The 18,136-nt window shown below is 36.6% G+C and overlaps 1 protein-coding gene across 5 annotated transcripts in view; it reads left to right on the top strand.

The window, feature by feature from the left end:
- Positions 1-18,136, top strand: part of epha7 (eph receptor A7) — a 148,294-nt gene that overhangs the window by 4,232 nt on the left and 125,926 nt on the right. The window lies entirely within an intron of this gene.

The following is an 18,136-nucleotide window of genomic DNA, read 5'->3' as shown; positions in this document are numbered from 1 at the left end:
TTTGTATGGTTTAAGTGGCCGTCCACCCTTTTTTCTGCCAATCTGGGTCACCTCTGGATTATCAAGTGTGCAGACCAGTAATGATTTATCTGATATCCGTGGAAGGTTTGGATAGCTTTTATGCGGTGCACATACACGTCTACATCATTAAGTTATCACGTAAAGGGTGCTTCAGAACACTATTATGTTATCAAAAGCTAAAATGGGCAAGGCTGCTTCACGCTGAGAGGTTGTTGCAAAGCTGAAAGCCATTTCAAAAGGCAGAAAGGGAGCAAAGGAGAAAGTTGATGGTGCTTCTATGTAATATGGGCTATCTGGCACACATTAAGCATAATAAAGGATGCATTTCATGTCTTTTTTACAATTCCACCCTTTTAACCTATTAAACATTCAGGGATTTTTATTCACTCAAAGGAAGAATAAAAACCTAAATTAAATAGTGAAACTTGCATGCAGTGTAAAGGAGCGGCAAACTCTCCAAAAGTCTCGAATGCTTTTTCCGAGAATTAATCGCTATTCAAGAAGCCAACTTACATTCCTCAAAAACAATGTTGCATGTTTCTCTCAGAGTCGGCGACAAACAAACCCTGTCACCCATTTAGATTCCTGCCCCCTTCCATTGTCACTTTATGAGTTGTGCGTCGCTCCTGGCATGAGTGGCTGTGATATTACCGCTGTAGTTAATCTAAATAAAATGAGCATGAGACTGCCGCATCAGCACTTCCTCTTAGCGATCCTCCCGATATTAAATTGCCTGTTCAGAGTTTCCCCCCGAGCACCGAACAGACTGAAAAATACTGGTGTGTTTTCTCCTTCTGTTAGACAAACAGTAATGCAGTGCAAGGTATCTGGGGCTGAAGGCCTGTGAGTGACAGGGGTCTTTTTAATATGGAGGACTGATCTTTCCAGGAGTGTACAGCTCATGTTGCAGCTCTCTCATGCTTTTTCGTTATCCTCTCTTTCTTTTCTTTCCCTCTGGGGCTTGGCCAAGACATTGTGACCCTGATGGCTCCGAATGCTCCTGTTTTTACACCATCTCACCGTGTTCTGTTATAAAATCCACCCTATTTATATACTGATACGCATACAAACAGACGCTCATGCATACGGGATAAAGTCTAAAATGTCTTGCATTAAAAATTGAGTGGGGAAACCTAAGGAGGCCTAAGAAAATGGCTGTTTTGACCATCTCATTCATCAAACTCCTGATGGAGGATTGTGTGTCTATCATTTCTTCCTTTTTTTTCTTTTCCTCTTCCTCTAAATGGACATTCGCACAGGACACACATCCGCTGACATGGTATTTAATTGCTTTTCTATGTAAACTTGGGCTAGCCTGAAGACTTTAAAGCCACATGTTTGAGAAAGGCACGGGACGATAATCGTTTTCAAGGTATACAGCGGTTTGCAACAGTCAAGGTTTTAAAACTGCCAAAATTGTCTGCTATACCGTTCCTATGGTATATGTAAGAATTTTTTGTTTGGTTTTAGAACAACAGTATCTTCAGCAGAAAAGATATCCAAAGATAGCATTTTAAATTGTAAGTAAATCTGTGTTTTTGAAACTTATGTAAATAGTAGAAGTCAATGATTCATTCTAATTTCTTAGCCTGACATATTTACTGTTCCAAAATATTTAAGGCTCAATCCCACTTCTAATTTTGTACCCCTACCTCTTCCGCTTCCCCTTGGCCCTTGAAACAGAGTGTGATGGGGAAGGGCTTCAAAATTTACCCCTAAGAAATGGGACAGCACTACAACACCTGCACACATCATCATATGTCATATGAGATCAGACGATCGTGACTGCTGTAGTTATTCCAGTTGTGTTGTTTTTTGGTATAAGAAATCACTGAAGGCATATATTATGTTATCACAACGATCTAATGTGGCAATAAGATCAAAACTATACTGTGCATTTACACAGTGGCTATATATTCATCTATGTAAACACACCATTAACGTTAACAACATTAACGTTATAGCAGGTACTGTAAAAAGCCCATTCCCAGTCACTAGACTTTTCTGACAGGGTATTTGAGGGCCATCGGGTGTCAGAATGTTTTGGGACTGCTATACAGGAGTTATTTTTATGGATTATAGATACAAAATTTAGGGGTTTTCATTTTAGTGTTTTTTTTTTTTTTAAATGACAGTAAAACACGAACACGGTTATGAATATATTAATTAATGTGCTAATTTTTTGTAAAAATTCGTAATATTGACAAAAAAATACTAACTTATGGATCTCCTTACCTCCGGGTAAAGCTATCCTGCAGTTGTGGCTGGTGTATTCTGGGAAATTTTCTTACCCCTTGGTTTCAAATGTGGTCCTGAAAAATCTGTTCGAAAGGCTATCTACCCCTTCCCCTTAGCCCTACACCTTCAAGCTAAAGAGAATTGGGACACCCCTACCCCTTCACGGGAATACGCTAAGGGGTAGAATTGGTATTGGGCCGAAATATTTCTCAAAAAAAACTATTGTGTTCAAAGGGGAAACAAGTTTTAATTTTCTACTCAGACACTTAAAAATCGAGAGAAGTCAGCTGAGGTGGCTCGGGCATCTGTTCAGATGCCTCCTGGATGCCTACCTAGGGAGGTGTTCCAGGCATGTTCCACTGGGTGAAGAGCTCGGGGAAGACCTCGGCTGACCTGGGAACACCTTGCGACCTGGCCCCGGAAAAGCGGTTAAAAATGAATGAATGATTTAATATTTTAGAGCAGTAATCACAATACCGTCATATATTTATCAAAGGTATCATTTTATCAAAGGTATCATTTTTATCATATTTTTATCATTTTTATCTTTTGTTTTCATACCATCAGAATCTTATTCTACTAGGCCCACGCCTAGTTTGAGACACCACCAGCTTTTTCATTGTAAAGGCTTAAAGGCACAGTTCACCCCCCAAAAAAATTCTGTCATCAATTGTTTTCCATTTCTTTCCTCTATGGAAAAGTTATTTTGAAATAAAAAAAATACTTTGAAAGTAGTTTTGGACCCACTGATGCAAAACCTTTTTTAATATTGCATATTTTGTGTGTCACAGAAGAAATTTCAGGTTTGAAATAATTTCTCCAAAGTCTCAATGCAGCGTTTCACTCCTTACTGCTTTTCCAGAGATCTGTTCCTCGCAGTCACAAGAATCAGTGTTATGAGTGTCAAAAAAAAAGCAATCTGAAGTGTTCAGCAGCATGCCAAAGTTTATTTGCATAGAGCTCAAGTGAAAATAGGCGGCCATTCATTTGCGAAGCTCTGTTCAACAGTGGCTACTCAGAGAAAATGGAGACACTAAGTCCTTTGGAGGCAAAAAAAGAGTCCTTGTAGACAGACATTGATCTCTTTGTTTTCGTGAAGCTTTTGTGAACAATCTGTGGAATGTATGTTGCTCAACTACACCACGTCACATCAATAATCATATATTGTCTGAAGAAACGCCTAATATTAACTGATAGCTTACTCCTGCTTGTGTTATTTACCAGGCTAGCTCTGTTTATTATTCTAAGGGGGGGAAAAACAAGCTAGCATTGGCTAACATGCTAACAGGAGGAGGTACTGGCAATGGCAGGAGCTGACACATCCATCTCCCAGATGTCAAATAGTTGGACAGAAGTTAGTCAAAGCCTGATGGATTGCCAGAACACGGAAGGAGGCCGCTATCTATGGAGACAAGCTCTAGCAGCAGGCGAGGTGGAGGGATGCAGGAGCAAGACTCTGGCTCGGTGAGGCCGTGCTTTGCATTTCAAATGATGCCACCAGGAGTCGGGGGTGGGCGGATTGTATAAAGGCTTGACACGCAAGTGATTGATAAGGTGTGAAAGTAAAGGCTACAAACGGTCATCCGTTAGAGAACTGTAAGTGGGCTTAATTATTCAAACGGAGACAAGTTCCTCAGGGAAGCCCGTTGGGTCTGAAGCTGTCAGGGTTAGAAACATCTGCTGATGGATAATGGCCTTCTCGCCTGGTCAGGGTCTTGGAGAACTGCCGTATGCTCCTACGACACTGTTTGTTTTTCCCCCTTGGTTTTGTCAGATGGAAGGTTGTTTTGAACACGAGCGGAGCTGTCATTCTGTCATGTCGTCAAGCCTGTCAGTTGGCACTAGTCCAGTTATTGATGTGTCTTCATGTTTGCAATCACATTTCCTGTTGTTTCGCTGGATCAAAGGTGAAGCAACGAATGGTTGGCATAATAAAATAAAGGAAAAAAGGGCTATATTTTGGGTATGATTCACTCCATTTTAAAGTACAAATAATTATCTTTACTGTGAATAAAAAAAAATCAATAAAAAGTAATAAACTTAATTAAAAAAATCTATTATGGCCTCATTTGGTTTTGCTAGATATCATCTAATAAGGGTATATTCACATTTTAGAAAATAAAAAAGTGAAATTAATCCAAGCTAACCTTGGAATTAACATGTAAAATTTTCACTCATACAGTGAATAATTTAGAGCAGGCAAATTGACTAAACTGTGAATCATTATTTGGTTATATTTTATTCAAAATCACACAAAATTGTAGTAATTCTCTATTTAATCATTTAATTATTGATGACGATAATCTTTTTCCTCGCTAGATGTTTTACAAAAAAAAAAAAAAAGCCCAACATATTAGCACATATTTGATCACTTTTGAGCCTTTACTATTCCTCTGATAGATAGATAGATGGATAGATGGATAGATAGATAGATAGATAGATAGATAGATAGATAGATAGATAGATAGATAGATAGATAGATAGATAGATAGATAGATAGATAGATAGATAGATAGATAGATAGATAGATAGATAGATAGATAGATAGATCGATAGATAGATAGGCTGACTGACTGATTGATTGATTGATTGATTGGTTGATTTAATGTTTGCCAATTGTGTTAGCTTAAATGTAGCACCCTCAACAATACAAGGGTTTTTAGAAAACGCTGTCAGTGGTGAGGAATAATATTTGGCTGTCATAATATTGTAATTATTGTCAATGCCTTCACAAAAGCTGACTCCTAATTAAACATGAGCATAGTCCTTATGAACAACCATCTATATCAAGTGATTTTTGTAATTTGTCAGCTAAATGTCATTTGACTCTTGAAATTATCAATTATGTGAACCAATGCCCAGCAAGCATTTTTTGTTTTTAAATGATGTCTAATAGATGTCTAACAGACGTCTAAACATAGTCGTCTTGGCTAAAACAAGGCTAAATTTGAGCTGTAAGTGAAAATCTAATAGACACCTAAGAATAGGCCAAAACTAGACTAGTCATCAAATAAACAGAAATGAATGACTGCACATATAAAGTATGTCTAATCTGTCTATTTGAAGACTAGTCTAGTTTTAGGCTATTCTTGGATGTCTATTAGATTTTCGCTGACAGCCCATGTTTAACCTTGCTTTATCCAAGCTGTCTATGTGTAGATGTCTTTTAGACATCTTTTAAACAGAATTGTTTGCTGGGTGTCTTGTCATTATCAAGAGTCCAGATAAAGACATTAGCACAGTTTTTTTCTAAAAAAGACGAGATTTTCATATTAGATCAAGCCTCCCAAGACTTCCTTCTTCTTTCCCCCTCTCTCTCTGTAAAGGAGAAAAGTGTGCAGTTATGTAATAAGCTATTGATTTTGCTCTTAGGGAGAGATTGAGCTGCTGAGTCTCCTGCTCTGTCGCTCTCCCAGAGGAGAGTCACTCTGACAACAGACCCTCCCTGATGCTCACCGAGTGTTAAGGCCTTCAACCTGGTCACATATCACTTTCACCCGGTCGCCCCGGGCCAAAGCTGCTCCAAACACACATACACACACACACACACGCAGCTGCTTTGTTGCTTTTAACACAGTGTCCGCTTGTCCAATTGCATCCATTAGTACGGATGAGCAGAGAGCAATTTGAAAAGAGAAGTGTGTGTGCCAGCGTTTAGCTTGCTAAAGGGGGTTAGCCGCCCATAGTACGGCCACATGTGCCTGTATATGCGCGCATAAAAGACCATTTCATTGGGTGTGTCGGGCTAAAAAGACTAAGCCTATCAAAATCTGTTTGTGTGTGTGAGCGTGTAAGGGTTGATGGAGATGTCGGGACCTGTTAGTGCTGCTGGAGTTGCGAGCAGGGCGGTTGCTGGTAGGGGGTCTTTGTTTGGAGGGGGAAGAAGCAATAGAGCTGGCTCCTCAGGCAAGCCAAGGGTCAACTGCTCAGCTCATCCATCTTCCAGCCTGGCAGTGACCTGTCAGCTCGACTGCTCACGTTACTAAGCAGAGCAGGCAGGCTTGTATTGTGCAAGCTGCTCTGTTTGCAACCATGTGTAAATGAAGTTAATATTCACTGACCCCATGCACAGCCCATGAGCGACCCCGGTGACACCACAGAAATCCCGGCGTTACTAGTGAAACGGCAAAAAGATTCCCGGCTATTCTCTTCAGCAGTTTGTTTCTCATCGTGACAGTGGTTTTGTTTCTGCTGTCAAAATATGTGCGTTTGATCTAATACTGAATTTCTCTGCTAAGTCATGTTAAGCTGTATGACTGAAATGGCATGTTTCCAAATTCCATGCCCTCTATGTTTAAAGCAAAGATTTTAAAATGAATATATAACATATAAAATAATGCATACCATAAAGGAGAGGAAATGTATTTTTTTTTGCATAAAATGCCACAGAAAATAAACGGTTTCTCAAAGGAACTTCTTAAAAGGATCATTTTTGTGTTTGACAAGAACAATTTAATAATCTAAAGAATCTAGGGCTGGGCAATTAATTGAGAAGTAATTGAAATGAACTTTTAGAACCTATAATCGATGAATTTTTTCAGGTCAGTTTTTTCAATTTCTTTCTCTACCGCGTGTGGAGTCATGCGACCCTACTCTGTTAAGGCTACTTTTTACTTCTGCGTCGAACGCAAGGGTATAGACTGGCGGAGCCTTCACGCGCATACCTATGTACCTCTCAAAGGACGTAACTACACCTCGCAAGTTTGCACTACATTGATGATGATTAGAAACTGCGCCAGAGACGGCATGTTTTCCATTACAATAAAATGATTATTTAGATTAAAATATTTGTTTACAGAAGATTCAATTTTAAAATATTATTTACAGGATATACAAGAGTTATTTTATTTAGAAGAGAAACAGCTTATTTTCTACTTTTAATATTAAACATTTAACATTGAAAATAATTAATTTTGTTTCCAAAAGTGCAAAAGTTATATATTTTCACTGTTGGTTTTAGGCAATGTGTGTTTTCATTTCAGTTGTTGAACGTTGATGTTCAATAAACAATCATAGATGGCACATAGTGTGTGTTTCCTTGTTATTTTAAAATCAAGTAATACACCCTTCATTCAAAAAATCTCTCACTTGTAATATGAGCATATTTACTGTACAAAACTTGTAAAATAAATAACTAAAATAATCGTTCATTAATCGAAATCGAGTTAAAATGTTCAATTAATCGAGATTTCGATTTTAGGCCAAATCGCCAAGCCCTAAAAGAACCTTTTGTTAACTTTAAAGAATGTTTTTGTCCAATGGAAAGGCCCGATGAACATTAGAAGTTCTTAATGGAATCACTGATGATAGCAGATACTTTTTAAATCTACTTTTTGTATTGTCTCTTTGATGCTTTTCTTAATTAAAAGAAGTCATTTAAAACTATATTTATAAGCGCTGTCTATAAAGGTTGTAAATAAACTGAAATGTTGTTTTTCTTCTAGTCATATAATTATTTATTTCAGGATATAATTGCGATTTGCTAAAACAGAAATCCCTCGTGGAAAAGGCTCAAGTTAATGAGAAATTTTAAAATAAACAAAACCAGTAATGCCTTGGACACCAAAACCGCCTCTTATACAAACACGGTTTATGTTTTTTTGCGAAAGTCACAGTGTACTTTTACAATCGAATCCTTTGAGATCCAGCGTTTCAACAAAAAGCATGATTATTGAAGCTTTCCAAAATTCATATTCAAAATCGTTCCACATTCACCGTGCTCTGCTGGGGCCGAGATGCTGTTTGTTAATGAGAAGCAGACTAAATTCTCTCCTGCTCATAAAATGAGATTAAGGAGAAGAAATGTCACACACACAGAGCGCTGTCTCTCAGCCAACTTATTACTGAATGTAACTCGAAGTGAACACATTGTGCCAAAGACAAATCAATAAAATTAGAAAGTAATGCTGTTCTCTACTTTTGTGAGGACAGCTACGAGCGGCACAGTAATCAGGACTACATGAAACCGTCATTTGTCTGAGGAGATGATTATTGGAAGATAGAAATGCGTGCTGCGTCTTGCGTTCATGGATCACCAGAAGTTTGATTGAATGCTTTATCATTCAATGTCTGGGCAATGATAGAGACGGTATTAAATTGTGTGTGTGTGTGTGTGTGTGTGGGTGGCTTTGGGTGTGCGTGGATGTGCGTTTCTTTAAATGGGTGTGCGTTCATGCATGTTCGGACAGGTCATGGCTGTGTTTGGCTCCGAAATGAAGGACCTCTGCCTGTTTGCTATTGTGCATTCACTTAGTCACCTCTGTCAAAGCTGCAAAGTCATTCAGAGTCTCTTTATGTGTGTGTGTGTGTGTGTGTGTGTGAGAGATAACTTGCTGATGGTAGAGGTTTTATTTAGATCTGATTAGCCGTGGTCGTAGAGTTCTAATGAAGATTTTGCACTCATTATCTTTCAAGAAAATACCACATTTGGGGTTGCTTACCACAGTAACAGCTGTGTATCACTGTTAAGATAAAACTATGAATGAGCAGATGCACTCATAAGTTTTAAGGGCCTAGGGGTTATTTGAGCAGATAGTTCACCCAAATAATTTAATTCTCTCATGATTTATGGACTCTTAGGGGTGTGAACATACACTGGTCTCACGGTTAAGTTCGGTTACGATTATCTTGCCATCGATTCAGTTCAATTCGATATCTCTGTGCATTACGGTGCATTGACGATGCTTTCCATAAACCATTTGATATTTTACTTAGCAACACAATAAATCTTGTATTAAAATGTATCATTTATAAATATTTATATATATATATATATATATATATATATATATATATATATATATATATATATATATATATATATATATATATATTTTTTTTTTTTTTTTTACACTCTTTTTAAATGAAACTCTTTAAAAGAAAACACTCTTTTTAAATGTATCAAACAAAACTAAAGTACATGCACAGAACAACATAAACATTTAAAGCAAATAAACAAACGCAAATAATAATCCCGCTTTCTTTTTGAGGATTGTTGAGCGAGTTCTTAAACGCCCGTGAATTATCATGCGCTAAACAGAAAAGGCGATTGGCTCGGTCAGCACGGCTCTGCCGCTGTTCAGCAAACAGTGCCTCGGACACTGTTAAACGGCCACAGCGATCAGCTGATCCATCATAGATGCCGACCCGGTGGAGAAAACTCATTTTGCAGATACTTATATTGCAGACTCTTGTGTCTGGACTTACAGGTACATTATTGTTGTAACAGCCGAGAGAGGAGAAACAACGTTACCTTACAAACACGCCAGCAGGTCAAAGGGGCCACAGAGTACAGTGAATTGTGCACAGTTGTCTGTTTTTAAGTAGTTGGAGCCGAAAAAAAACAGGTCATTTATAAGAACGGTCACAGAATTGTTGCCAGCATGAGGGACTACAACAACCAGCACCTAAAAAAGTACATCCGTAGTCTCCTCCCTCGCGTCTGCATTGCAGTGCATCAAAGAAAACAATTCATTTTGACACCCCTACTCTTGACCTGTTTTTTAACACAAAATAAGATATTTTGAAGAGTGTTGGTAACTCGTAAACTCAATGGTTACAGGTTTTCAACATTCTTCTATATATATATACATACATATATACATATATATATATATATATATATATATATATATATATATATATATATATATATATATATATATATATATATATATATATATATATATATATATATATATATATATATACATACTTTTGTTTTTGACTGAAAAAACAAACAAAACTAAAACAGATTTGGAACAATTTCAGGCTGAACTATTTTTTATACTATACTATAACTATTATACTATATTATATTATACTATAACTAAGTGTCAGTATAATAGCTGCAATCGTTGTTACAAATATGTTTTCATGCACTGATTTTCATCAATCCAATTTAATCTGATCTGATCTACACAGCATACAGTCAACATTATTCCATTATCAGACTGATAGAGCTAAATTCATATATTGATTGTTTTTTTTTTTAAAGAAGTGTTAAATAATGCTTTTAGAGTGTTCACACTTGTAATTCACTTCACTTTTTTTCGGGAGTGAGCTAATGATGACAGAATTTACATTTCTGTGTAAACTCTGCATTAAGTTTCATGAAATAAATCCATGGTCCTAAATTCATGTAATGTTTTGCACACATAGATTACACATTATATGCGAGTGATATGTTCAGTATCTTTCTTATTCAAATCTTCTTTGTTTTCCATTTGCTTAACAGTGCAGTAAATCAGGCTGAATGATGTGGAAGAGGAAGTGCAGACGCCTCGGGTTATGCTTATATTTTGTGTTTTGCAATCAGCTGCAAACAAGCGACCAACATTTACACTTGGAAGGAAGCATTTTTCCTAAGGCATTTTAAATTCTGGTCAAAGCCCAGTTCTCTTTTTCCTAAAAGCCTGCTTTGTTCTAAAAAGCGTTCCTTTTCACTGTAAAGTGACATTTCATGTTTCCTTCTTTTGCGCTATCACAGAACATATCATATGCCAGGAAAGCCATCTGGGCAGATGCTGAGGGGATGAGTTGAGCTGTTTCATTTAACCGAAATGGATCTTGCTTTTTTTTGGTCTGTTTAACAGCAATACCATATTACAAATCTTTTCTTTCAGTAGTTTGCCGCAATTTCTTGTCTGTCCAGACAGTATTTTGAGCATAATCACATTTATTTGCAGTCTGCCTCACATGAGAAATGAGGAGCAAGTTAAAAGATCTGTTCTTGGCACAGACGATGACCACCTCCAGCCAACACAAATGTGACTGTCAAAAGCGTAATGCATTTAGCAGTAATTGCAGAGATACCGTATACCATTCCTAATCCTCTTCTGTTTTAAATATACATGTAAACGAGAAGTGCTGTTGTGCGTGAAAAGATGGAATGATATATTTGCTGTATTTACATAGGAAAAATGTATTTATAGTGGTATGCAGATGAATTTAACAGCTGTTTTTTAGTGCTTTTTCAGTGCTTGCAAAGCCTAAAGCTGAAAACTTGCCAGTGAGATCATGACTGAGAAGATAAAGGTCTATAGGGCTGTCTGGACATTAAACCAGCTGGAGAAATGAATCTAATAAATATTTATTTATTTATTTTTATTTTATTACATTTTTGCCTATTTTTTTTATCTATTTGTTTATATATTTATTTACTTACTCACTCTTACTTCCAGGACCATTTATATTGAAGTTGATACCATATTGGTGTTTCGTAACATCAAATTTTTTTTGAGGTGGGTTGTTCGCTCAACCTCCAACCTGGAGGACCAGACATACACTATGGACAATTTAGCCTACCCAATTCACCTAGTGCATGTTCACCTAGAACAGAGATGCCCAAACTAGGGCCTATGGGCCAAAGTTAGCCTGTGGTAACCTTTGTTTTGGCCCGCCATCCGATCTGAGAAGAGAGGGAGAATGATGGGGATGGTTTAGAGATTGTCAATTCAAATTTAATGTAACACTTTGTTTACTTGTTTGTTTTTAATTAAATGCTGTAAATAATCAGATTTTGTTTAAATGTAAATACTGTCACCCGAGACTTTGGTGAGCAAATCAAGTCAAAATCAGATTATGCTTGTGTATTCAGCATTGAACTCCACAGTGTTATATATATGATTATGTTTTTTTATTGCTATGTTATCATTTCAAAAGTTGTACTGCATTAGATATTACAGTTTAAAATAATATTTTTTTATTTATTTTGAAATATTATGAAATAAATTAGGAAATTACCCATGGCAACTTTAATGTAATATAGTTTGGTATATTTACCTTTGGCCCACGGCTCTTAATGATATTTGGTTTTTGGACCTTCAAACGAAAAAGCTTGGGCACCCCTGACCTTCTGTGTAAAAACTCCACACAGAAATGCCAGCTGACCCAGCCAGAGCTCGAACCAGTGGCCTTTTTGCTGTGAAGCGACGGCACTAACCACTGCACCACCGTCCCACCTACATAATTATTTATAAAACTAATGTTTAGTCAAACTCGCATCACTTTCAGATATGGTGTTCCTATGGGATCATTTATTGTGAACTGAATTACTGAACACTGAAAACATTTATTATGAGCAGCTCAGGTGTAAAAGGACAGCGCTGTGCATCAGATTACATGTTATATAGTTACAATGCTGTCTTTGCAATTTGATAGTTCCTGTAAACCATATTGTGTTTAGCCATTGTTTAAATAAATAGAAAAAAATTCCAGCCAATTATTGCTTTTATATGGAATTTTTTTATTTGTTTACATTCCTATTAGAATTATTATTATTTTTATTTTCCAGAAAACATGTAACCTGTTTTAAAAATAAGTACATCTGGCACCAAAACGACTGTTTTAAGTGAACAGCTGCTCTTTGGCACAATTCATGATGTTAACATTTTAACTATATTTAGGAGAGGGCTCTGACAGGCTTTGATCCGTTCTTCCTTCAAAAGTCTTTCTTGTTCCTCTCTGAGGGCTTCAGAGGGCATCCCGGTGTGTCCTTCAGCACAGTGTAAGAGAATGCTAATCTTCTCTTTGTTTCTGACGGAAAGCTACTTATCTCTCCTCCACACAGGTAGCTGCCATGAATGAGATTCTTGTCTGCATGTAAAGAAACACACCCCTAATCCAACCTGTTCGCTCCCAGTAATGCGTGGGGGCACTAGCACGAATAACTCCGAACAAGATCCATCTTTTAACATTTTAATCTGACATTTTCACAACCCTCTAATCCAACTTTCATTCCTTTTTTCTCCTGTAACCATTACGGCTCTCCATCTCAGCCTAGCAGCTGTCGGAGAAACGCAAAGGGTATAGGGCCAAAACCGGACCCCATCCTGGTGTGTTGCTTTCTTGCTGCCTTTTGATTTTTTCCCCTTTCCTTTGTGCCCTCGGCCTGTTTCCTGGAGTTGGGTAGATTTCTCGCCCTCTTAGAAGGAAAGATTAAAATGCTTGCTCCACAAGGCCTGACAGCATGGAAACAGGCTTTCAGTGAGTTTGAAAGGTTTTAGGTTCTCTCAGGCTGCTTTCATCAGGGCTGGAAATAATAGCATCCATTGATAACCATTTCTTTTCATAGCTTGAAAGTGGACTATGTGTAATTTGGAGGAAAATGTAAAGCCGGTGTAGTTTATTTACCCCTTTAAAGAATTGTTTGGTCAAGAAAAGGTTTTAAAATAAACAGTTTTTAGGAAATATTATTATAATTTCCATAACTCTCATAAATGCCCAGTAGGGCTGCACGATATTGGCCAAAAACTGATATTCCGATCTTTAGTTTGTCTGTGATATATATTGCAATATGAATATAATTTCACAAGATCTTGTAAAACGCTATTTGGAATGAATTCATATTTTACATTGATTGTGATTATTGTGTAGAGGAGTTTCTGCATTAAGTACAATACAACAAATACAACTGTACAAAAGTACAAATGAACAAATACATTCATTTTATAGTTTCATCTGGCAGTATTGAGGTACAGAAATGAATAATAATAGATAAAATAACACTAAAGTGTCTACACTGTATACTATAATAATATAATAAATTAAAATAATTCTATAATTTTTTTGGTTTATATACTTTAATAACTTTTTTGAATTTGTTTGTTAATCCAACATTTATAACAATTGCAGAGAGATCGCGTCCCGCATGATTCAAATCACGTGTATGAAAGCATTTTGGCTTCCCTATAAAATATAATGATGACGGAAAAAGTTGTGGTGAGACCTACCTAAATGCTTTCTTATGTTAGTGTTAGTGACTTAGTGTTTTCTGTCACTGTTTGTTTAGCCTGCATTATGCATTCAATGTAAAGCAGCATGATCAAACATTGTGATACCGATGCTGAAACGATATATTGTGCAGCCCTAATGTCCAGTTCTCTTTGGATACTGCACATCAGGAAAATACTAGTATGTTTTTTACTGCTGCAGAAAGATTGTGTTTGTCCTGTGCACAGCATGATCATGTTATACTGTATATGAAATATGCAGATGACCTACTATGTTTGCCAAAATGCGCAGTATACAACTGAGCACGCTGTGTGAGATACTGTATCCCACAATGCCACGTGCTGGACTTGACCTTCCATAACCAGTGTGATGGATTTAATTAGTAGATATATTTTTTACTTGTACTATTTGATTTCAATGTCAGATGTTTAAACTTTTTTAAAACTCAATATTTATTTAATTATTTATTTATTTATTATTTTTTTTATTTAATTATTTTTTTTATTTATTTAAGGTGAATGTAATGTTTTCTTACACTTAATTGCTGTAAATCATGATTAACAAATAAATAAATAAAATAAAATATAAATAAGTAAATGAACAAATAAACAAACAAACAAATATATAAGTAATTAAGTAAAATAAAATATAAATAAATAAATAAATAAATACACAAACAAATAAACAAACAAATAAATAAATAAATAAATAAATAAATAAATAAATACAAAGTACACTTCACAAAGGTATGCTTAATTGCTTTAAGAAACATTAGGTCTTTAAGTACACTTGGTGGCCTTCAATTTTTAATTCTCTAAACTTTGGTAACACTTTATTGTACAGTATAGGCCTGCAAAATATATTGTTTGAGCATCGATATCACAACTTATATTTCACTAATAATATAAATATATAATGTATATTTCACTTATAATATAAATGATCAGAAACCACTGGTCAAAAGATGTGAGATTTGACACTGCAGAATTCAACCGTAATAGAGTGAATGTATATCATTTGCATGTGTTTTTAGGGCCTGTGACTGTGTGAGCATTTAAAGAGAGTTTAATAAAAATGTATTTTATTAAATTATTCATATGGTGAAGACTATACAGTGCTATTTTACATCGGATTATTCAATTTCTGTACCTGAATGATGTTGCCCTCTTCAGAAAACCACAAAGCACAGTTTATTTCACTTTAATATTTGCTCGATTGTGTTTATTTATGACTGTACTTTATGTATATAATAAATTACAAGAAAATATATTTATATTACTCTCGCCTAAAAAATCATCCCAGGTAATGACTTTGCAAATAGAGCTATTGAAGTCATCTGGTGAAATCTTATCGCAATTTATATCGCAGAGAAAAAAATATCGCAATGTAAAATTTTTCCAAAATCATGCAGCCCTAGTATAGTGCCCTTGTTTCATGTACATACTATAGTAATAAGACTAAATTCTGCGTATTAACCCTAACCTACCATAAGTAACCAATCATACAGTTGAAATCAGAATTATTAAACCCCCTGAATTATTAGCCCGCCCTGTTTGTTTTTTTTCCCCAATTTTCATTTAACGGAGAGAAGATTTTTTAAAACACATTTCTAAACATAATAGTTTTAATAACTCCTTTCTAATAACTGATTTCTTTTATCTTTGTCATTAAGACAGTAAATAATATTTGACTAGATATTTTTCAAGACACTTCTATACAGCTTAAAGTGAAATTTAAAGGCTTAACTAGGTTAATTAGGTTAACTATGCAGGTTAGGGTAATTAGGCAAGTTATTGTATGGTTTGTTCTGTAGAACATCGGAAAAATATAGCTTAAAGGGGCTAATAATTTTGAACTTAAAATGGTTTTAAAAAAATTTATTCTTTTATTCTAGCCAAAATAAAACAAGTAAGACTTTCTCCAGAAGAAAAAATATTATCAGACATACTGTGAAAATTTCCTTGCTCTGTTAAACATCATTTGGGAAATATTTAAAAGAAGAAAACTCAAGCGGGCTAATAATTCTGATTTCAACTGTATATGTTAAACAGAGTACACAATAAGAGGACATTTGATACAGTAAAGTACACTTATTCTTCACCAGGGAATATATTGTGAATATTGTGCAGTGTTCCGTAAGTAGCAAGCTACTTTTCCATTCTGAACATAGACTGAGATCAGAAAATAATATAGCGAGGTCTAAAAAGGGCAACCCGGAGGTTTATAGGAAATTCATCGGAAGAAAACCAACAAGAGAAAACAACTGACAGCTCAAGAGCAAGAGAAAAACCAGCACTCGCTTTAGGAAAGCCTGTGATTAGGACATTTCCTCACCCTCCCCAGAGGGAGAACTGTTTGAGAATTCCGTAGTCAATACGCTAATTTTAGACAAGTCAGCAGTCTGTGCAGTTCAGCTGGACATCATCTTGAATTTTACCTCTGGGTGGTTATTAAATCTTAATATGTCTTTAGAAAAATCAAGAGGGATTAATTGCTCCAAACTCGCTATCCTTCAAAAGATTATGCACCCTTATTGCGACGATTATCTGGATGCTGTTATCATTTATATTATGCTCAGAATACATATTAGAGATTGAAGCACATTAATAGCAAACTCCTCCTGCATTATTAGTGCCATGTAAGAAACGCAGAGAGACCTGTTTTTTTCCTCCCCCTTTAGCTAAACCAGAGGGCTTGACCACTGAAAGGTAAATTACTGACGCTGGCACTCGCCGCCTGCTAAAGACTCTGGGAGGAATGTCAGGCTGTTTTAATCTCTTTCTCTGTTATTCTGCTTAACCTCAACCTGTTTTTTCCCCTTTTTTCTAAGGGGCCCGACTAATTTCTTTGTGCAGTAAATGAGGTTGCTGTTGCCTGCTCTGCGTGTCCATGTCAACAAGCACATCCCATTAGCTCACCTTCATGCTAGTGGCAGCTCCAATAAAGCCAAGTCTTTCAGTGCACTTTTTAAACCCGCCTAAGCTAGTGTTTCCCCGTTCCGTTTCGCATTTTAGCAGCCAGGCGCTTCTGTTGGCAAGACATGTTCTCAATTCAGAGCAGAAATGGGCAGTTAAGTGGAGGATATCGTCTCAGTGTCTGTTTCATAGATTGGTTACCATGCTCTCAAGAGCCGCTGGCACACGGGGTCATGTAGCGCTAATTCAGTCATGATTACATGCTAGCAGACATTATGCAGCATGGCAGAAGGAGGCATAATTGGGCAAGCCTCATCTTTTTTCTCCCACAGAAATAAAGCTGTCAGGATGGGGGAAAACAAAGCTATCATTTATCTCTGTGGTGGCTTTAGCACAATGCTACAGCTTGTTTTTTTGGCTAGTTCACGGCCAGTGTTTGCACGTCTGGCTTTGGAGGGCAGGAATTCGGGCTTCAGAAATGGCAGTGTTTGTGCGTGTCACTCATAGTAAAGCCGGAGAGGTGGAGAGGAGGCAGATTCTCAGGCGGGCCCCCGTGTCAGCGCTACTTTTGATTTGAGGCCTAATTTGCTGGTTGGTTGCTTGTGTAAACAACTCAGGGATACTTGGGCTTCTCAGACGCGGCAATAAACAAATCCTGATCGTGCGGATGTAAAAATAAACCGTCCCCACTTCAGAGACGTAAAAAGGCAGCCGTGTCGGCAGTGGAGAGTCCTCCTGTTTTGGTGATTTGTGATGGTGCTAATCTTAGCGTGTTCGCGAGAGAGCCGTTGAGTGCCCGTGGCCAGGTCTTGAGCTCTCAGGCTCAGGCGGGATCTTTTCCCCATACACAACGGCTCACGCTAAAGCTAACACACACACCAGCTTATACTAGTGAAATGTTTTTCCTTTATTTTTATTTCTTCCATCTCCTTTTTACTTTTCCTGTTCTCTTTCTGTCTCTTGTTTTTATTTTCTGTTGTTTTGCTCATAGTTTCCTTACTTTTTGCTTGCATTTTCTTTGATCTGTTACTTTGTTCCCATTACTTTTCCTCAATTTACCTGACCTTTCTTGTCTTTCCCTTTTTCCTATTTCCTGTCCTTTTTTCTCTTGATTTTCCTTTCCCCTGCTACTTTTCTTAAAGTTCTTGCTATTGTTTTCTTTTCCTGTTTCTGTTACTATTTATTTTCTCATTCCTGTTTCTAATCTTTTCCTGTTCTTTCTTCTCTAA

Source organism: Danio aesculapii, chromosome 20, assembly GCF_903798145.1.
Source record: "Danio aesculapii chromosome 20, fDanAes4.1, whole genome shotgun sequence".
NCBI classification, from domain to species: Eukaryota; Metazoa; Chordata; class Actinopteri; order Cypriniformes; family Danionidae; genus Danio; species Danio aesculapii.
The sequence above is the reverse complement of the archived record's forward strand: the minus strand, read 5'-3'. Positions and strand labels throughout refer to the sequence as shown.